Source organism: Meleagris gallopavo, chromosome 7, assembly GCF_905368555.1.
Source record: "Meleagris gallopavo chromosome 7, MGAL_WU_HG_1.1, whole genome shotgun sequence".
Classification (NCBI taxonomy): domain Eukaryota; kingdom Metazoa; phylum Chordata; class Aves; order Galliformes; family Phasianidae; genus Meleagris; species Meleagris gallopavo.
The window spans coordinates 10,030,160-10,051,717 of NC_139410.1; the positions used below are offsets into that span (position 1 = coordinate 10,030,160).

A 21,558-nucleotide genomic window follows, 5' to 3' on the forward strand; every position below is an offset into this window, starting at 1 on the left:
CATCTGACTTTTTTCCTCTTAATTCCCAAACGCATATTAAAAATCATAGGAAGCAAACCCATGAGACTGGCATCCTTTCCTTTTCCTGCTTTAGTCTCCTCTCCAGCCATCACAGTTTGGTGCAGGTGGCAGGCACTTCTCAGAACACTACTTTGAAGAACAACCACCTTGAAGAGACAAGGAACCTTTTGTAACACACTGCAATGCTGAACAGCTGTTTCTGTATGCTCTTTGGGAAGGAGGCATATTTACCTGCAGTTTAGATAAGCTGGAATGTTGTCCATGACCTTGCAGCAATGTTTTATCAACTGCTGCATGGAGGAAGAGCAGGCAGGGCTCTCCAAAACCTTCTCTGGGGCAAGGACGGGTGTTTGTTCACATTCTTTGACTTACAGCTTAGGCTGTGCATTTGCACTTGAGTCACTTGCTATCTGCCATGGTTGGGCAGGAACTGACCTCCATTCACCCAGCATGACTTGTGTTTTCCACAGGTGTAGAAGTTCACATTTGTTCTGAAAACTCCAGCTCTGCTGGAAGAGCAGGCAATTTGGGCCTGCAGCAGAGGGGCCAGTGGACAGACCTCTGCTCCTGAATAGGGATGGCATTTGTAGAGGGAAAAGAGCTGCACTCGTAGTCCCAGCTCCTGTAGATTTCTTGAAAGCAGAAGACTCTGAGTGCAGAGAGAAGAGGGAAATATTCCAACCCCTGGGCTTTCAAAAAGGAGGCTTGTCCGGAAAGGGCCTAAGAAATCCCCTTCAAATTTGGCATCAGAATTGCACATACCTTTCCAAAGCTTCTCCCATTACAGACCTCTGGGTTCTGGAACACCAATTTAGAAAATCTTGGAAGACTGAAGAAATGCTTTTGGGTGGATTTCCAGCAATTAATGACTTTTTCCCCACTGCGGTGCTGCTGCAAGAACACTTTTCCTTGTGTTAATTTGTTACTTCCTCTACTGATTCCAGAAAACAGCAGTAAAGCACACAGAAGTGGAGTACAAACTACTGAACATTTAGAAGCCTTATACAAATAAACTCATATTGGGTAAGAAAATCTTGTTAGTTTTTATCTTACTGGGATATTTTTGCCTCATCCAAAGATTCAGCACAGCCCTGCTACCTTCAGAGCTAGAGAGATTGCCATGAACTGGAGCACCAGATGAGCCTGCACAACATCCGCCAGGCTTGTCATGATGAGAGATGGGCTCATGTTAGCCAGTGTGCATGAGGAATCAGGGACAGTCCCACTAGGGTTTGTGTGGAGGCAGTGCTTGGGCAGAACTCTGAGGAAATGCATGCAGTTTGCAAAGCTCAGCTCTGGATGTTGGCATATCAGACATGAAGAGGGTTCAGGTCCCCTGCTTCCACTGCAACAAGATTGCTTCTCAGATCGCTGCCTTTTACTGCCTTATATCAAACAGGCATCAGAGTCACCAAATGCACCTCAGTCCCCGAGCTGAAGATGCTGTGGCAGTGGTCTGGTGCAGTGACCAAGTCTACAGTATGTAAAGCTCTGAGATATAAATGTTAAGCACATTACATGGATGCTTATGAAACCTGAGGAGAATGCTCTGATGCCTTTAGCAAGGGTTAGGCTGAGGATCTCTTATTGAGATGCACAAGGCAAAATGTAAGGGAGATAAAAGCATCTGCCAGAAGGCAAGCAGCAGGTCGCAGACTGGGCAGGAATACTGTTGTGTCTCCTGAATGCAATAAGTCAGGGCTTTACCTATTGGCCTCAGCCTTGCAGTCAGTTCTTCAACATGGATTCCTCTTCTCTTTATCACACATTTTCCACAGAGGGAAAAAGCAGCTGCTTTCACACGTAGTGATTTTTATATGACTAACTGTGAGGTTTCGTTGAAGACATCAGGATTTTTCTACCAACTACAGTAGTCACGTCTGGAAGTACTGGAGCATATGTTACACTAACTGCGGGGCAACTATTCACTGTGCATCTCTTAATTGCATCCATACAGACAAGATGTTCCACTGCACATGGTCAATTCCAAATGAGCATGAATGTGGCTAATGAAACTAGAACAGTAAGTGCTAGTCTTTATTGAAAACCTTATTCTTGCCAAATTTCAAGATTTTAGCGCTATCCCTTCCTGCACAAGGCCTGTCTGAATAATCATGGTTGATTGCTCCTGGAGTTGTGTGAACATTCACAACAGCATTTGTCATCTTCTCATTTAGTGTTTTTCTAAGAAAATAATTTTGCTGTCAACAAATCCCTTTCTTGAATGAAAGGCAAGTAGCTGAAGTAGCAAGCTCAGAATAGAAATGGGTTTTTGTCCTCACTTTGCCAAATTTAGCACTGCTTCAGAGCTTAACATCCAAAGTATCACAGTGAATTAGAGGATCAGCAACATGTGAATTCTTGCTCAGCCAATGGCAACTATCAGTATTCCATTACATCAATTAACCATGAGGTTGCTTGATTTTTCTTCTATTCTGTGAGAGTTGCATCCTGTGGAATACTGTTCAGACATTGGTATCTATCGCACAACTTTTCTTATCTTTAGGTATACAAACATGTATTTTGTTAACCTTTTTTTTTTGTTATTACTAAACAAAAGCAAGACTGACTTACTCAAATCCATTTGTGCATTTTATGGTCAAGAGATAATATGATTGTATGAGAGCCTTCTTAGAGCTGAGGAGCTGAGTTTAATGTTTTTCAGGGTTTTTTTCTGAGTAACAGAAGAACAGAATGAAACAGAATAGAACTAAAGTTGGGACACAAAAGGCACAGGACAAATATGCAAACAGAGCATGTACTTTTGTTTGCCAACATGCTGGAAAATTCAGCAGCTGCAGTCTGAGGGCATATGGTTCCTCTCTTCTGGTGAACAGATTATTTCAGATGAAATATTCCAACATTTAAGCTCTTCTCCTTCAAATTACTAGGTCATTTGTAGAGATTAGACTTTGTAAATCATCTTTAATCATTAGACCATTTATCATTTCCCTCACTCACAGTTTCCCTTTTTACTTCTATGAAGTCATCTATGGTGGCTGAGCCATGAAAAACCATTCTCGCATGTGATGCTTCATTGTATATACGCCAAGGTGCTTCATTCTTTAGAGATAATTTTTTGTTCATGTGGTATTTTGTTGATTCTTGAGAAAATGGAGCAAGCATTTTGGCTGCAGAGCTGGTGGTGGGTTGCTTCTGTGAGTTAGACTTGGCATTTGCAGATACAAGGATGTGCTGCCAGTTCATTGCTGGATCACACCTGGCTGGTAGAATTCAGCTGTGTGTTTATTCACTGGGAGCAGAGAGTCAGCAGGAGGTACTGAGCAGAGCACATAATTCCCTTCTTTGGGAAAAGATCTTTTACTGTGATGTTATATCAGGTCATCCTGGATTAATATCTCAAGCAAATAGTTTTATATCTTTTGTACCATGCAGTTAAAAGCACAAGCTGTTTAACTTCACTGCCGGAGCAATAAGTGGCTATCAGCATCAATGCCCATTTGCTGATATGCTTTCAGAACAAAGCATAAATTAATTTCTCTAGACAGGAATGCTCATGAAGAGTTAGACATCAGGGTTTAAAGTAAGTATTAATATGAATACAAAAGAAGCAATTACAATTTATGGAGGATAGTTTCATTGGTTTTCTTTTATTGACACATATGCACATACATGCTGCTTCTGCTAAACAACAGATTTGTTAATAGCTATCTTTGAGCAGTAGAAGGTCTAATTGTTTATTTTTTTTTAACCTGGGGATGGAGAAGGTTTATTTCACAGGGGCAGGGCACTTCCTTTTCTTTGACTATGGCTCCAGTCTTGACACTGGCAATCACCCTCCTGCTTCCAGTGTTTTCTGTAAAGAAGATAACTCTTTAGGAATTGCTGAAGTGACCTTCGATGGCTAGGAGGAGATAGACCCAGTGGAAGGGTCACCTCTCAGTCTAAGGGGTTTTAAGACACGTACTATGGGCAGTGAGCCCAGGATTTTGCACATTAAGAGATACAAGCTGCTGTCACACAGGTATAAGATGTTTATTTGAACATTCTCTTCAATTCAATTTAATTGAATATTCTCTTAGCATGGATGGAAGGGTTCCTGGTTTTCTGAGGCATTTTTCTCTACTTCAGGGTTCAGCCTTTTCATCTTTTCTCAGTTCTCCTGAATCACAGACAGCACTGGCTTGGTCCTGCAGTGGATCTGCAAAGGATAAATTAGTTGGATTGCACATGCGTGTATGTCTCTCCTTACAATAATCACACTGAAGGATCATGGCCATCATCTGGAGCTTCTAAAAACAACATTTCCTCATCTGTTTGCCTAGCTGATGCATAACACATATTTACATGGGCTCTCATCTTAGGAAGTTTCATCATCTCTTGTGTAGGAGAATGCTGACATGATGTTTGCACCATAAATGTTTCAGATTCCACATGTGCTTTCAATAGCCCATCATGATTCTGCAGGCAAAAAAATCTAAATACCACTGTACTGTAGGGCAAAATTAAAAGTTGTGTATTTCTCAGTGGAGTTTTCCAGCTTATTGTCTGATCTGCAAGGTCCTAGTGTTCAAACGTTGGTTCTGTTGTTTAAGCATGAATAGACTCACAGAGGCTAACAGAAATATTCATGTAAAATTTCATAGTAAAATCTCTGCATTTTCAGTAGTAAGATGTTTGGCTGATTCATCAACAAGTCTAAAAACAGGATTAACTTTAAGGGTGTGAAATGCAGAAGGCAATAGGACCACTTGCCCACCTTCTTGACTCAGAGCTTAACCCCATAGTTGAAGTCTAAGCACTAACTACAGCCTCAAAATCTGTAATCTGAAATTTAGGAAGCACGCATCTTCAGGCTGAGTTAAATTGGGATTAGTTAGTGGGGGACAATCACAATAAAAGGAGCAGATAGATGTAGTCATAGCTGGGACAGGATTGTTTGCCAAGCCCAACTATGTTTTCCAGCTTCTGTGCAAACTGGGAGCACCAGCAACATGGAGTTAGCACAATGGAAGCCTCATAGATCCCCCTTCACTCCTTCCTCAGTTATTCCTTGAAGTGGCCGCTAAACCAATTCAATACATTTTCTGGCTCCTAACCTCTAGTTATGATTACTTTTTAGTCAAAATCATTATGAGCTGGATAATATAGGCAACAGTTTCTCAAGCCATCAGATTGTGTGGTTAATATGAATTATTATATTCATGTTTTCCCTTCTTGTATTACCTCTTGAATTGGTTGTTGTTTTTTTTTTTGGTCATCATATGCTTAACCAAATTGAGAAATCGAACTTCCTGCATTCAAGATCCATTTGGATAACATTAACATAAAATAATGCTTTAGTCAACAATGCTAGAGCAAGAGTGTGTGTTGACATACACATCACTGAAGGAAGCTTGCAGTAGTAAGAAATCTTTCAGTGGTATACTAATATTGTTGCTACTTTCCAGAGTACTATGCCTGAGCTGAGGCCTCCAAATTGCACTCAAAGCCTGAGAAAACTTGGAGAATCTCTTGATGGGTTTTCAGTGTCTCAGCAAGCAGAATGATTGAAAGTCAGTCAACACAAAAGTACTGGAAATGCTGGCTCCAGAGCACAAAGTTCAAGGCAGATGGGTAGCTAAAGAGGTAAAAGACTGCTTTAGAATTAGCAGAGATCAACTAGATTTGGCAAAACCAAAAGAAATTACTCTCTAAAACTGTTCCCAATAAATTACTAAGTTTCAGTGATCAAGTTGATTTTAGGCAGCCAGAAATAGCAGTAAGGCTAATTGCTAGAAGGACACTTGCAATAGGTGTTATGTTATCTGCCGGGCTCCATAAGAAACTGTTCATCCATCAACTTTTTGAGAAATGTGAAAGTTTCATAATCATACTTCAACTCCATTAACTAGCATATAACAGTATTTATATAAAAGGGAGACCTCAGACAGATTGCAGAGGATAATTATGGTGGTTTCTGTACCACTCTGACAACTTGGTTGCCCAAGGACATGGACTTAGTCAATATGGAACACTGTGAAATGACAAATGAATGCTTAAGGAGAGTATTTTCACTAACTCTATCTGGTTAGATAAAATCTCCAAGTAATTGTAACTAAAATGTAAGTAATTGTAACTAAAATGTAAGTAACACCAAATCTCCCAGTAATTTCTGTACCAGCCTCTTAAGGCTAGAACACAATAAGAAGGAATAATTTATCATCTGTTACCTGCTTAAAAGGGATCTCAACAGACACAACAGTCACAAAAATATTTTATTTTTATGTTTATCCTAAGCTTTTTGCTAAACTGTTCCTTCTTTCTGAGGGAAAAGTCATATGAATGGAGGCTGGGATTGCAACAAAGCTAAGGAGATGGACACTAAACAGGACAAGCAGGGCTAGCTTGAGGAAAGCTTTCTGAATAAAGCCAGTCAATGCTGCTTTGAGAATAGATAGCTCTCATAGTCCCAAGTCCCCATAAAATTTCTGCTGGCACACTTTATTTCATTGCATTTTGAAATCTAAAGGACTCTTCAGGAATGGAAGGTTAAACATACATGTAAGTGTTCTCTAAGCCAAAGCCTAATTTGACTAATTTCTCCTAGGCTGATAATCAAATACTAAATCGCCCTAGCTCTTGGAGCAAACATTTCCCCCTAAGGACAAACCTCTTCACTGAACAATAGATCAGAAGTGAACTGGCACTCCGGAGTTCAAGGAAGACCTAAGAAAATTAATTCAGTTAGAGCACAGCAATTTGGAGGTAGCAGAAGGACGGCAAATCCCACTTCATTTCCTAATCTTCCCCAAAGGAACATATTTATTACAAACTCTTAAAATCACCTTTTGATAACGCCGAACAGCCTGTGAGGGGCCCATTAAGGCATTCAAGGCAGACCCATTTTAATCCTTAATACCACTTGAAGATTATCCATTTTAAATGGCCTTGCAGAGCTTATCATAATTTTGCAAACTATTAAAAAGTTTCTCATCTATGTGATGAGAAACATGGGCTCCTCCAGCCTGCCTGACAGAAAACATTGTATCTTTGTGGCTGTGGTTCCAGCTGCAGCAACTCAAATTCTCAATGGTATGGAGGGTCTCAGTTTCACTGGGAAGACATAATGCCTTGTAGCCATCTGGGTAACCTCTGCTCTTGAAAACCTGTGAGAAGGGTCACTGCAACTGCACTTACTGTATGTAGGGTTGTGACAGCGTCTCTTGATGCTTTGTTGGATTCACTAGCTCCACACTGCTCCTAAATTCAGGTGACTGCATCAAATAACTTAAACAGGCTGGAAAAGGAGAGAAAGAAAATGAAGATAAGCCCAACCTCCACAAATATGCAATGGAAAGAGCCTGAAATGCAGATGCGCCTGGTTGAACCTTGACTGGCTAATTCCCTCTAGCTGCTGCCCAAAGAGCACAGGGGATAGAGGACATGTCCACACTATCTGACTGCTGCCTGCAGAGGAAAAGTCAGCATGCCTGGGACCTGCTGACTTGGCATTTTGCAGTTGCAGGATGTGGCTCTTTCTCATTCCTTCAGTTGCCTTTACTAGATGAACAACTGCCACATTTAGAGGGCTAAATGCTACAAGGAAAGAAAGGTAAGCTCAAGAGGAAAGTGCAGCATTGTATGTTTGCCCTGCAAAGTAGAGAAACCCAGGAGAGCAACCACAGCAAACCAAAAATCAGACAAGGCATGGGATGACTGGGAAGGGTTGGAAAACAGGGGGCTAATAACCCCAGCCTGTGCCAGGTAAGCAGGGCTTCTCACATCGCAGCACCAACAACATATCAAAACCTGACCTGCAGCACCATACTGGGCTGGTGAGCAGAAAGGCAGTCAGGCTGAAATTGAGCAAATAAGAAGTGAGGAGAAGCTGCCAGACTCATTTTCACTGGGGATCTGAACCACAATTCAGCCCAGGTGACATTTTACATATTTTCACCATTGTTTTTGTTTAATTTGTGAAAGCAATTACACAGCCAATTGAACAGTGTAAAGCAACTGCTGCAATAGTCAATATCTCAATGAGGTACAGTGCAGCGTGGCTTTCCCAGTTACGATATTCAGGCATAGCCCTACGGAATCTGTACCATCCATCACTGACACTGCCATCTGGCTTACCTGATCTTCCCCAAATACAGCTTGTGCTGAACAAACGTGACTTTTCTTTGGGCCCCTTCTGAGGAAAATAAGGCAATGAAACACCCTGTACTAGTAGCAAAATAGACAATCCTAGCTGGCATTGTCAGCTCTTAATTGAAGCGTGACTGAGCATAGCTAAGTGGCCAAATACACTGGGCCTCTCATTGATCACTTTGATATCTGCAATTGGTTGTTCACCCCACTGAATTGCATAGTGCAAACATGTAACACAGGCCCCTCCAGGACTACTCCACTCTTGTCTCCCCTTCAGCTGTGCTACTCCAATTTTTATTGCTGTAGCTGAACTCACTTTTCAGTTGGAACTGAATGGGTGCAGCCTTAGTGACCTTACCCCCTCATCCTTCAATGGAAGGAATTCCCAAGCTGGTAGAAGAGCTGAACCTGGCTAAAAAGCAAGGAAGAGCCCTGCCTGGCTGGTGTAGACTTATCTACCGCCTCTAGTCCAGGTAGGTGCTTCTCAGGGTGGGGCAGGTGCATGAGTTGTGCAGAAGGTGTCATTAAGTGCACTTGGTCTGGTGAATCTATGTTCAACAGTGTGCTTCAAAGAACAGGACTTGTGAACAGTTAACACGGAGCCTAGGGCAGAGCACAAAGTTTAACCCCAAAGTCCTGAATTTGAAATGCTCCCTTTTCTCCTCATCCTTGTACAAACCACTTCCCAGAACCTAAGCAGGTATTTCCTACCATGGTCCTCAACAAGCACAGTGGCTTGGATGTGCTGGTATATTTTTGTGTGTATCTCAGAGAATTTTTGCAACATTTCTTAGCAGGTAATAAATAGTTTAGAGCAGATCACTAAATAGAAGCTACACTATTCGAGCTCAACATTGTGGCAGTTGCTTGTCAGAAAAGACAGAAAGCAGCTCTGTGACCCACGTGGTATCAATGCTGCACACAGGTCTGCATGGATCTAATCTTTCTACTGAAATTTAATTATAGCAAAATTGCAGTTGGCATTATAAAGCAAGTTTAATGTTAAGAAAGATGTGTGTATTTTGTGCGTCTTCTCAGGAGAAAGCTGCTTTTAGAGTGGGATCAGTTTCTGTTGTTGGTTGACCTCCTTGCACAGCCAAGCAGGAGAGAGCTGGATTCTATTTTGACTCAGGCCTCAAGGAACTGTTTCCCTCAAATCCTTCCACAGAGCCTCAAACCCTGCTGTCTTCTGTTTCTCTTTGCTGTGGTGTGGCATAAGAGCCTCTCCTGCCCCACTGGCTCCTGACTGGGACTGAGTCACCAGGACCTGCTGCTGCCAGGTCTGTGATGGTCCACCTCGGTGATTCAGGTGAGCTGCTGAGGTGATGTAGCATTGCCAGTAGAGCAGGAGATGACTTTGCACACCAGTACGCTGGGAGCTGGCGGTAGTGCCGCTGTGTTACCGATGATAAATAGCCCATGTCACTGCAGTAGCTGGTCTCCAGATTGAAGCAGACTTTTGCGAATCAGCAGGGTCAGCATTTGAAAAGCATGTGAATATTGTGCACTTGTAAATATTTGAGCACATCTGTTTAGCTCCCTCTCAAAAACCACTGGGAAAAACTACTTCACATTGTGCCATGCAATGCTGTTACCCTGCTCTAATTGTCAAATCTGTTGAGTGTTTTTCTTATGCACACAAAAATTAAAAATTACTATCCTCATTCATGATTAATTCAGCTGCAGTGCTGCACTGGGTCACACTGCATTTTTTTTAAAGTATTAAATTCCACCTCATAATAAGAGTTTTAATTAAGTTTTTGCTAGTTCATCTTTTTTCCCCCCTTCACAGGGCCTCAGATAATCTCCAGAGCTGCTTTTCCCACAAATGTCTCACTGGATGCTGCTGTGACAGCGATGGGGCACCAATCTGGCACTATGAAAATGGTCAGCACTAGCCACAGGGTCTCTCCAAGGCCTCCTTGCTAGAGGCCTAAGGCCAGTGGCCTGTCTGCACGCAGCTTACCTGATCAGGGGATGGCAGAGCTCTTACACACAGCATTTCTGAATTGCCTGAGAAGAGCACTTGGCTATTACTTCAGCCCAAATCTTTTAATGGGTATGGGTCTTTCAAATTCAATCTTTATGGAAATTCAAAGGAGAACTTCAGAGGAACAGCATTCCCGCCTCTCTGTCTATTGTGTTTCTGTACAAGCACGTGTCCTCCTTCTAGCACTTGGTGCTCCCCAGGACTGCCCCAAACTGGTCACATACATCTTCAGGATTTGTAGATGGACTTTCCAAGCAGGCATACTTTTGCAGGCAGGAAGAGTCATAATTCCTTCTTCCTCAAGCTGGCCCTAACGAGTAGAAAGGAAAGTGGTTTAATAACTTTATCATCTTTAGAACAGAGCAGAAAGCAAAGAAAACAGCATGGAAGGAGGATCTATAGAAGATCTAACTCCCTCCTAGAAGTTTCATGAACCTTTCTGGAACAATGTGATTTTCAGACTCAGAAGTGATTGAAGTGCCCAGAGCCAGGTGGGCTGGAGAAGGCCTGGAACTTTTTTCTTGTGAGCAGAGCACAAGCAAGCATTGAAAAGGGCAGCAGAGGCCCTGCCACTGCCCTAGTGGGACCCTGGTGAGAGCTGCCCCAGCAACATGGTCATGCTGACTCTGGACAGCTTTTTCTTGCAGGACCAGCTCTTACTCAGTAGATCTCAGTTTTTTCTGACCTTGGCAAAATTACAAGGGTCATATTTTCACATGGCTGGATTGCTCCTGAACAATTTCTCCAATGTATTAAGCACAAACATGCATTCTGTCAGCATCAGACATATCTAATCTCTCCACCTGCTTTCTCCCCCAGCAGTCACACTCAGTCTTTGTTGCATGGAAAATCCCACTGTCATTTTTCTGTTAGGTAGCAGATTCTGGCTAAACTCACTTCCCCCACAGTCCAGCTCTGACAAGTTTTGGGGCATGGCTGGTACCAGTGAGGGCTTGAAACCCTCTAGAGGAATGCAGAGTGCTGCAGAAGGGATATATCCACCAGTAGTGAGGGGCCATCATCCTGGACCTTCCTGCCTTTTCCTTTCTGCAGACTCACTGTTTATGATTTCATAGCCTTATGTAATGTTTAACATTTCACATCTTAACTGAACTAATAAGTAACTTATGCAGGTCATACAGTAGTGTATTCCCTGAGCACATGCCAGCATGGTTCCTGCTAACAAAATGGTGCCCTCACAAAATGTTTGGAGTGCCCAAGTAGGAATTTCTAACTGTCCTCCCTGCAGAGATCCCCAGCTTGCTCACAGCCCCCCATACTCAGCAATTCCTAAGGCCATCCCATGCAGCCTGCTGAGCTGGGCAGGCTCCAAGAGAGGCCATCCCCATACATGCACGTGGAGGTGCTTCTGTACTGCACTCAGGCTCTGCTCTAACAGCCCAGCAGGACACATTTCATTACAGTGATTTCTGACACTGCCTTGCTGTATATTTGAACATGGTGGTCATTCACCAGCTCCCATCTGAGGGAACATGGAACACTCAGCAAAGGCAGAGGTGATGTTGGTCTGCTGTCACACATGACACTTTGCAATGCCCACTGTTCTTCTATTTCTTTGTGCCTTCAGGGATTTCATTCCGTAGAAGACCCCTGATGCTCTGGAAGATCCCTGATGAGAGATTTCATTCCATTTTGTATTTTTCTGTCACAACAGTTGTGTATTCACAGTAGCTTTGCACTGGCTCTTGTGTGGTCAGTATGCTACCAGCCATATTAGAATGGGCTTGTATAATGACTAGGGCAACATTAAAAATGTCAAAATTGTACTCCTCTACTTCCTGAGGTTTTTTTGCCCTTCTTTGGTGCCACATCTCACACACCCCTAGGATGGGCAAACCCTCTCCAGGCTTTCCTGTACAGCCTACTGAACTGTGTCAGACATTCGGTCTGAAACACAGCCCTTTTCTGCTTGGAGTTTGCTCTGGGGATGCTTCAGTGGTTCACACGTGAGCATACCCAAAATCCTGCCATGAGGAATTCTCCAAAAAAACATTTGTGCAGAAAGAGCTACTCTTTTGAGCTCTGTAGCACAGACTGAGAATTAACAAGTGTTCTGTGAAATAAAAGTAAGAAGGATCACTACAATGAACTATAGCTGATGTTTGCAGCTTTATTGCAAGGCTGTGCAATATTTGGACACTTTACCACTAAAATGAATCAAAGACATGCATTTCAGTCCCCTAGGCTGATTTGTAAATACGATTGTGTGACTCAGTGTACACTGCATATATGTAATTGTCAGATCTAGTTTGTTTTGAATAGATTCAAGGTAAGATAAAGCAGAGAAAAATGCAGCCACCCAGGTATATCCTGTATTTGGTAGCATGAAGAACAACATCCATTTATCGGCTTGACACTCATCTGAAAGCACTCAGCAATCCTGTACATTCACCTTACAGGTTCTTCCCAGATGGAAAATAGCATTTAAGAGTGACTGGTAAAAGCAGAGCTGAACCCACACGTCTTTAAGAACCTGTCTCTACAGAGAGTGTATATCCTATTAATCTTCAGCCACGCTTCTCTGTCATGGCTGTCCTCCCCAGTCCAGCTGCCAGACTCATGCCATACACTTTTATTCCCAAAGCACCAACAAGCTTTAACAAAAAGGACACAGGAAAAGGCAGTAGAACAGACAAGCTTATAAACAGGACAAGCTTAGCTAAGCTGGCCAAAAAAAAACAGTACCAAAGTGCTCCTCAGGAGTTTCCTGACTGCTCAGCACGATGAATTATAATGGATAAGCAGAAAGGAGAACTCCTCAGAGCAAAACGTGTCCAGAGGAGACTCTGGCAATGTCAAAGAATAAAATGGCATTCCCCAACACAGCTAGATAACCAAATCAGAGTTAAATACAGCTGCTTAGAATCATTTTCAGTTGATTTTTTTTCATAAAAAGCCATCATTAAGATCTGAAAGTTAACAAAAGAAACTATTTTCACCAGATCTGGAAAAGAAAATTTGGAAACGTACTTTTTCTTTACTTATTGACATTTTTTTCTCTTCCTTGCCCTCCTCACTTCTTCTGTGGTGGCAAATGAAATAAAGTGTAACAAAAGAGAGGGAGGAAAGAAGTAGGAGGAAGAATATTCAAAAAAAAAAAAAAAAAGAAAAGAAAAAAAAGGAAGAAAGCAAGGATGCAAAAACAAGTAATAAAGAATGGGATGACAAAAACAGAGATCTTTCATCTGCAATTATTTTCCCAAAATTTCAATGAAAATATTCAGGAAAACAAAATATTACTAATTTCCTCTCCAGAGGTTTTTGAATGGTTCAGCATTCTTCCCCAGCTGGGTTTCCTCCCATTGGTTTCCTCTTAGAGCCATTGTGATGAGTGGTGCAAGAACTGCTCTACCAGCACAGGAGCCAGGGATTGGGCCACCATGCCATCAGAGGACACATTGCTGGGATGAGGAAAGCACTAGCAGCAGGATGAGCCCAGCAGGCCTTAGCAGGAACACACTGGTTATCCTGTCTCTCTGCATTTCAAAATCAGTTTTATGTAGTATATGGGATGTCTGGGATTTAAATAGCTGTTAATATCAATCTCTGATAAACTGAGCATCTAGAAAGACAAACTCAAAAACTGAGGAGCACCTTTGCCCAAGTTAGCCTCCTGCAAAGCAAAGCGTTCACAACATGTGTCCTGTGCCCATCCTGGCCTGTAGAGGTACAGGTGCAAACTAAACCCTGGGACTGGTGCAGCTAGCCCAGCACCATGCTGGTGCCCAACCTTCAGGTGGTCTCCTTTGCTGCCAATGAGAGGGTATGTGTCAGAAGAGAGGGTGCTGGACTTCTACCACCAGCAAGAAGTGCTGGCTGATGGAGCCCTGCGAGCACTGATCTGAACAGCTTGCGAACTATTACTATCTAGAAGTGTCAAGTAAGATTAGAACAAACATCAAGTAAAGATGAAATAAACAGCTATTGTATGGGCAGAAATGGATTTTCAGTTTCCACAGTAAATAAAATAATGTGCTGTCTTAGTCAGTGCCCCTGTGATGATACAGTTTGCAGGATTTTTACTGGCAAGCTGCCATACTTACTTTCATTTATCTGCCTCAAAGCACCATTTCAAAAAGTGCAAAAGCATGTTGTTGATAGAGTAGATTGTTTATAGCTGAATTGAGTATTTCAGAACAACATGCATTGTAATAAAGTGGGGGAGGGGACGAGGAAGCCAGCACAGCTGCAGATTCTTGAATCCTTTGTCAAAAATCAATGCCAGAAAACTTAGATATATTTATTCTGTCTCAGAAAATGCAATACGCAACCCCCTTGCTGCTCCACTCCATGACAAGTGCTAACAAAGGCCCTGAAGTCCTGCAGGTCTACATTACTTTGCACTGATGATGGTGCTGCTATCTCCAGAGCTCCACAATAGCTCTTTGGTTTCCAGTGAAGGCCAGGGATCCCTTATCCTAGAGCCCTTTTCAAGCTCTGTGCTGCTCCTCAATGATGCATGTGGCACAGGAATTCCATCAGCAACCTGAAGATAAGAGATAGGAGTAGGGTATTAAAAATGAAAATGAAGGTGTTTCAAGAGCAGAGGTGTGCAGGCTCAGTGACCTGCCACTGCAGGAGCCAGTCAGGCAGAGCGTGACGAGAAGCCAGAACAGCCCTTGCAGCAATGGCTGGGGCAGAAAAGTAGCTTGTCTGAGTTCACCAGTCTGCCTCTGCGTTCACAGTGCCTTCAAAAAGACAGTTAGGTTGGAAATACTGTGCTCCATGTTGAAGAACATTATGAAAAGCATACGCCTCTGGAGGCTTCCACTGCCAACAAGGGCTGGTTTCCTCAGCACAAACAATAAATGGCTGACGAGTGAGGACTTAATTCCCTTGAGACCATAGCATCTAAACAAATAGCAGACTGAAAAATATGAGTGGAATTAAGGTAAAAAGAGACTGTGACTTTATGGGAGGACAGCCAAAACTACTACCCAGTCAGGACATGGGTAGAAAATGAGGATTTCCCTTCCAGCCCCACTGGACTCAGAAGCAAAACGCATCACACTCACACCATGCTGGGGCAGAGCAGCTTCTTTGGCCACTATTCCTTCAGCTGGCTGGAGGTAACAATGGGAAGGCATCAGACCACATGGCCTGGACGAAACCAGCCTGAGTTTCTCCCTTAATCTGGCTTCTCACATGACCTGCCCTATGGGTCCCATGCTGGTTGGTGCTGCATGGGGGTTGGCTTCTGGCTGCCAGAGGCCTAGCCTGGGCTTCGAAGCTGCTGGGCCTGGGTGCCTCAGCTACATGGGTGACCTCACCTTGCCATGTCCCCCATGGCTTGCCCTTGGCCCAGCCAACACCAAGAGCCCCCAATGTGCTCGCTGAGGCATGATGCTCTCAGGCACAGTGGGATTCCAAGAGATGCTGAGGTCCCTCAGCTCCTTCTGTCAGCAGGAGCTCCCAGAGGCACTGAGCACCCCAAAGCAACACTTGATCCTTGGCCGAATCAAGCCCCATTAGCATATTTCCAGGCATTTACAGATCCCATATTTTCTCCATTAATATTTAACCCACCAAGTCTTTCAAAGCCCATCTTCCCAAACCTCAAGTTCCCAGATGCTTTTTAATGCCCTTCTCAATAGAGCAATAAAAGTCTGATATTTTATTACTCCCATGAATTATTATCCTAATTTGTAATTTGCCAGACTTTTTTAAACTTCAAAATCTGTACTGTATTTTCCCACACACACAAAAAAATGCTGTGTGCGATACATTTTTCACTAACAAGTTGAAGCCTAATATTTAAATAGACACAATGATTTTTCTGAAAGGGTGCACTATCTTTGTCACACTGTCAGCGAGGTTGTTTTATGTCACCCCAAATCATGTTTAAAGGTTTTCCTAAAATAGAAAAGATAACCTAGAACTGTGCATGAAAGACTGGAAGCAGAATGAAATGGTTATACATTCTTCTAAACTTTGATGTAACATAAACTTCCAGGATGGTTTATAGGCACCTTTTTTTTTTTTTTTTTTTTTTTTTTTTTTTTTAAAAAAAAAGAAGTAAGCATCTTGGTTATCTGGAATGCAGATGCTGGGCAAATTCAGAAGCTCTGGCATGTCTGCAAGCTGTGCTCCCTATGCAGTAGACGCCAAAGATAATGGAGTAAAAGATGCTCAAGATCTCATCCAGCATCTGCTGAAGTTAACAGACTATGTGGAGCTGAGGATCATGCCTCCAAGAGTACCTTCCTACCTTCCTGTTCATGAACTCGAGACATGGCTAGATCAAGAAAAACATAAAAATGAGGTGGGTCAAATTGGTCACAGCAAGCAGCGATGCTGATCTCCATGTCAAAAGTTGCCACAGTTTTGTGCAGAATGCTTTGTTAGCAACTTGCCTGCCAAGACAACTAAAGGTTTTACCATTCTACATGGAAACACGGCATCATACTTCCCTTAGTCAACAGACTCTGCTGCCCAGGAGCAAGCAGCTTGATTATTCATGGAGAACTAGCAATATTTGAAGACTGAACACTAAACATTCAATGCCTGGACAAATCTGAGACAGAAACATGAGAGCACCTTAACTGGAGAACCTGTATTTGTTCAGAACTGAAAAAATGAAATAATTTCTGTATTCTTTTCTAGAGATCATTTTCCACTATGACAAACATCTGTCCTGCAGTGAGCCTGTTACCATTTATTTTTGGATGGACAAGGGCTTTGGATATTAAACTCTCCTGAGAGAGGAATGATTCCTAGTGATGGAAATGTATTTTACAAGGGCATGGATGAGAGGTTTCTTCACAGGAAGAAATGCTGACCAGTCCTTTCTATTTTCTGATCAGCTCAGTATGCCACACAGGACCAGTACTGGAGCTTAGCCTTAAGAGGGACAACTCAATCCCCAGAGAGGGAAGCAAGCAAACTGCTATCTGAACCACCATGGACTAGCTCTGCCCCAGATTCAAGGCTAATACCAGGTCACTGGAACTATTCGACTCCATTAAAGGCATGATTTGTTTAAAGCGGGACCCTGTGTAACAAACTAATAGTAAAATACAATGCATGCACATACAACTACTATGTTTTCTATAGGCATGCTATGAAAACATTCTTAAACAGTAATAATTTCATTTCTACTTCTTGCTATTTTTTTTGTAAGTTTTTAAAGCACCTTTTTTCCAATAAGCTGTTGAAGACAACTCTCTGCTTTGCTGAATATGCTCGTCTTACCTTTGACTCTAAGTGCTTTGGCAGTGAGTGCAGTAGTTACTGCTTTTGCATCTTGCCCAGCCATGCAGCAACCACTGGTTTCCAAGAGAGGGTTCAAACACCTTCCACATCACTTGATGGAAAGTTTTTGGTCACTTCAAACCCAAGATTTCACTTGAGGCTTAGGTTGCTGAGCAGCACAAACTCCCTTCAGCTTTCAGGGCTCCATCGGTTGCTAATACCACCTCAAACTATCTCATAACTTAAAAAGGCATCCAAAGGTGTTGAGGCAGAATGGTTACAACCTCAAAGAAAAGCCAAACATATTCTTCTATAGGCGACAGAGAAAGAATTTGGAGAGAGGCTTATGTGCTTTCAAGCACAGGCACCAATGGCATTTACCCCAGAAGTCCCACTGTCAGAAGCTGCTGCCTGGCCCCAGCCAGCTCTGCTGCCATATTTCTCCTTGCAGCCCTCCCACTGCTTCCCAGGATGATCCCAGAGCAGAGTCCCACTGATGTGCAGAGCTCTGTGCGAGAACAAACAGGGTGATGCGCGAGGTTCCGCCCTAGTGCCCAGCAGCATCTGCATGCGATCAACAGCCTCTACAAGGCACTTAGCCCTTTGCTTATTTCTCAGGGCTGCAACTTATTAACAGAGTTACCTTCTCCGATGAAATATCATCACCATGTGTAAACACCACTGACAGGCATTAATTGCAGACAATGCCTTTAATCAACAATTGAACATTAATAAGGACAGACCTTGAGAATTAACACAATCAGACACTTGTACCTAATCACTAAAGAGTACTTCTCATAAAGAAAACCCTTTCCTTTTGTTCCTAAAAAGGTCAAGGTCTTCTTTTCTCTATTTGACAAGGAGAAAAACCACACATAGGAGAGCATATTGAGGCTTTATGTGGCTTAAATTATTTCCATCCATGCATAAAAAAAACATTCCTTTTCAAAGATGTTCACCAAGTTTTTCTACGTGATCTACAGATCCCAGAGCCTCTGCTCCTGAAATTATTAGGTTAGCTGCTGAAAGAAGCAATCAAGTTTTACTGTTAATCTTAAAAGCTAATCCTTTTTATTGACTTCCCAGTCAATAAAATTGTAACTCTCAAACTACTTTCAGGTTTACTTGAGTAATAGGAGAGTTTGTGTGTACCTGTGCCTGTGTTTGAAGCTGCTAATTTCCTTGCTGAGTAAGCCGCGCTCACAGGTTAAAACTATAAAGCAATTTGCCTTATCACTTGGCATGGGGTCCTGCTTCCACTGAAATCAGAGCAAGGTTTGGGCTGAGAGGACTTTGGGAGTAAGGCTGGGACCTTCAGCTGGTCATGGTTTATGGGGGATTATTACAAGGAGTGAATCTTCCTGATGAAAGGAAGGATGAGGAGAAAGATATATTTTTTTAATTTGTTAAAAGGAGCCCAATGTTAAATGGAGCCCACAGCCGTCTCTATAAGCTGAAATCTAACCCAGAGAACTGAAGAAGCATCACAGATTGGTTATTTCTCAGCTACTAAAAGCCAAGGGGCTGAAGGGCATACCAGGTGTTCTGTCCCTTTCTAGCTGATGTGGACTGGGTGTGCCATGCTCCCAGGTTCCCTCCAGCCCCACCAGGCTGCCCAGGAGCCCCGGCATCACCTCAGCCAGAAGAAGCATGGGAGAAGAAAAGCAGGTCTGCTCTCAGCTTACATGCTGTGTTGAACACTAAAATATAAATAGCTCTCTGAGCAGCAGGGAAAACATGAAGGCTTCCTTGGCTTTGTAATCTGCAGTGAGAGTTTCTTGTGCCGAGCAGTGTGCGAGCTCTGACTGCATCTCTTCCCACTGGCGGGGGGCATTCTGCTGCCTCTCAGGGTGCAGCCCTTCCCTTGGCAGCGGGATCACTGCTGCTCCTCTTTGTCCACTGCTGATTTCATGAAGTCTGCCAGAATTAAAACCACTATGTGCAGCTACTGATCAAGTTTAGCAGGGACCAGCCTTGGGTTCGAAGGGGGGTGCTAGGGCAAAATTTTTCCCTTTCTCCAAACCTCTTCAGCCATCAAGCTATGGCAGCTCTGGTTGCACCAGCAGCTGACCGGTGCCTGGCTCTGCTCGCAGCCAGAATGGGGCACAGGACAGATGGGGCAGGACACACTGTGTGCTGAGGGCTCTCCATCGTGCTCAGGTTTCAGGTGGGCCCATTCCCCATCCGCTCTGAGAGCGTACAGCCAGTTTCATGCTCTTAACATTTCCCAGAAATTCAAAGTGACAGAACCGGAGGTATTGCAATCTGGAACTCTTAACTTTAGTAAACTGGTGAGAATACTGGAATGTGCATGTTCCTTATTTAACTGCTCCACCAGCTTTCCTTATATGCTGCTCGGCGCAGCCGTTCAGGATACATATTAGACAACTAACATCTGGACTGAATATCTATTAGGACCATATGCTCTACTCAGCTACAGCATCGTGTTGGAGATTGGGAAAATCCAAACCAAATGGAGATATCAGAAACTTTCAAGGGTCAAAAATAAAGTAATTTTGTTTTTTCCAGCCCTTATGAACATGGTATATTGGCCTCACTCTACACCTTGTGCGAAAGTCTCATTGTAGATACAGCCTGACTTTATAAATGAAGAGCAACTCGAGTATTGTGGTTGAAACAAATCTATCTTGATGATTTCTCCACAGTAAGGTTCTGAATAAGGCAATGCAGAGTGGATCTGTCCCCTGAATGAGGCTGAGCAGTAAGAGACCCAACCTTTAGTTTCCTGCTGATGCCTTATGATGGTGCTTCAGTGTGGGAGAGACGGTATCCAGTTTCACCCCAGTAGGCTTCTCCCAGTTTAGAGCCAAAATGGCTACATGTGCTGCAGATGGCTATGTGTGAGAATGTGCTGTCTACATCAACAAAAACAGCATTTAGGAGCCATCAGAGCCCCCCAGGACTGCCAACATAGCATGGCAGGACTCCCTAGCTGCTGAGTGAAGGAATGCACACTGAGCAGATAAAGCTGGATTGTATATGAAAGGGAGAAGTCAGAATGAATGCCTTTGACCAGCGTCAAGACCCCAGCAGGAGAAAAACAGACAGGAGGAGAACATAATCGTTGGGCTTCCAAGGTACCGATACCACTTCAATGAGCACACTTTTAGACAGCGCACTTTACAGAGTGCTGTCTCAGGAAACAGATTAAGGGATTTTCCTTGATTTAGATGGGGTACTAGGACAACCATTGCATTTTATTGAAATAATATCCATAACGCATTTTTCAGGTCAAAACAGCAACCCCAAAATAAAAAACTCCAAGTAATTTTGCAAGATGAAACAATCCCATTTTACTCTGTGAGTTTTCACGACAAATTTAAATAAGATTAAAAAAAAAGAATTAAAAAACACTACTTAAAAAATCATAAACATCCTCTGTAACAGGTGAACTTAAGTGTTTTCTTAAATGTATTATACGGAGAATGGAGAAACACAATGAATGTGGAGAAAAAAAGGGCACGGATTGTGTTTTTTTTGCTCCAGAGAAGTGGATGAGTGGGCAGTAAGGAGCTGAATGACCAGAAAGAGAGATGGGGTGGGATTCAACAGGACAGTGTGCCTGATCAAAGCCTGTAAGGACTTGGAGTCACATCACTGTCGTGCCTGGGGAGCCCAAAGGCAGGAAATAAGAAGGGCTGGAGGTAAGAGCTGGTCACAGGGCAAGCGAGAGCCCTGGCCCTGAACCTGCTGTAGTGGGCAAGGTGGGGTGATTCCCTTGGAAATAAGGCAGTGATCCTGGCACTGCTCAAGGCCAGGGGTTTCCACCAGCTGTACAGCAAGCTCTTACCACCAACCATGCGCAGGAAGGGTGAAGGAGGCAGAGATAAATGTCACTAGGATGACAAGGAAGTTGGGTCCCAAGGATCTTGGCTGGTTATCTCTGCAGATTGATGGGATGCCAAAGGAAAACGAGGAATAAGCATCATTCAGGGAAATTATTTTCAATTATTTTCATAATATATTTTCAGCAAAAGAGAACAAGTAGTTAAGCAGCCATAAATGTACACTGATCTTTTCTTTGAGGTGCTATATTGAACTATGGTCTGTCAGCCAGAGAGAAATGTGAAAATGTAATCCAATCCTGTCCAAGCCCTGACATTCCAGTGAAGCCAATGATCAATTCCTGCTCTCCAGCCCTGTGCCTGGCTGCCCTGTCCCAACAGATGTTCCCAAACTTTCACTCATTTCCTTTCATAAGACTTTTTTTCCCTTCAAAA

At 43.0% G+C, this 21,558-nt stretch overlaps 1 long non-coding RNA gene across 3 annotated transcripts in view; it reads right to left on the reverse strand.

Moving 5' to 3' along the window:
• Positions 1 to 3,616: 3,616 nt before the first annotated feature.
• LOC116216805 (uncharacterized) overlaps positions 3,617 to 21,558 on the reverse strand; it is a 163,854-nt gene continuing 145,912 nt past the window's right edge. For 2 of the 3 annotated variants that reach the window (XR_014884459.1, XR_014884460.1), the window contains 3 exons: positions 10,082 to 10,415; positions 7,162 to 7,261; positions 3,617 to 4,183 (listed from right to left, as the gene is read on the reverse strand). This is a non-coding gene — a long non-coding RNA (uncharacterized LOC116216805). The remainder of the gene's footprint in view (positions 4,184 to 7,161; positions 7,262 to 10,081; positions 10,416 to 21,558) is intronic. The other variant, XR_014884458.1, reaches the window with a different exon arrangement.